This window comes from Penaeus monodon, chromosome 20 (assembly GCF_015228065.2).
Source record: "Penaeus monodon isolate SGIC_2016 chromosome 20, NSTDA_Pmon_1, whole genome shotgun sequence".
Classification (NCBI taxonomy): Eukaryota; Metazoa; Arthropoda; class Malacostraca; order Decapoda; family Penaeidae; genus Penaeus; species Penaeus monodon.
This window is the reverse complement of record NC_051405.1, coordinates 42,842,987-42,843,848: the sequence shown is the minus strand read 5'-3', so window position 1 is coordinate 42,843,848 and position 862 is coordinate 42,842,987.

Here is an 862-nt window from a genome sequence, read left to right as displayed (position 1 = left end):
CTGGAACGAAATGAAGTTAGTATATAAATGGTAAACTGGGATACACTGATTTGTTTTGGCTGGCGTAGTTGTAATGGAAGGGGTGAGGCGAATCCTGCACTTCTGTGACGATGAATCTCTGAGAGGCGTAAAGCTCCAGGGTATCTGTGTTATCTATACTGTGTCCGAGAATGGGATGTGACGAGAACCTAGCATTGGCGAAGGCCAGGAAGCCATATCAAATATATATATCACACACAAGGGCACTGTTAATTAATCCAGTGTATTCTAGTGTGGCAGAACCAATACAGTTCCCCATGGGTGGTATGGTACGTAATTGTGTAAGATAGTATTATTGAGATAAAGGCGCGGTTTCATTGATTGGTTTCCGGTAGATTTCGTCCATCTGTCTATTCCTTTCGCTCGGTTTCCGCCCACTGGACCGAACATATAGGCGTCCCTCTATCTACAGATTCGAAATCGTGTCACTGAGAACTAAAATTATTACGAATGTATATGATTTGAAAAAAGTACTGAATTCTTTGATTGATTTAATATACATGTAGCTGTATCTACAGGAGTTTACTGATTCGTAAGTGTAAGGAAACGTGAGATATAAATCATAACAACGAAGCTCTTCACAAAAAACAATAAAAAAAAAAATCTCACAGATTAATCTGAAAACTGACAGGAGTAAGGAAGGTAACAGTTCCGTCCATTGCAATATTCATTTTGGTCCGGTAATTATTTAGCCGCTAGTTTACATCGTAACAGTTGTAACCAATATGGGTGACTAGGCTGTTTACATTGATAGTCTATGGATTCGAGCGAAATCTATTGACAGTGTAACCGAGATTTAGTGTAGACGAATAGACGTTTGAAA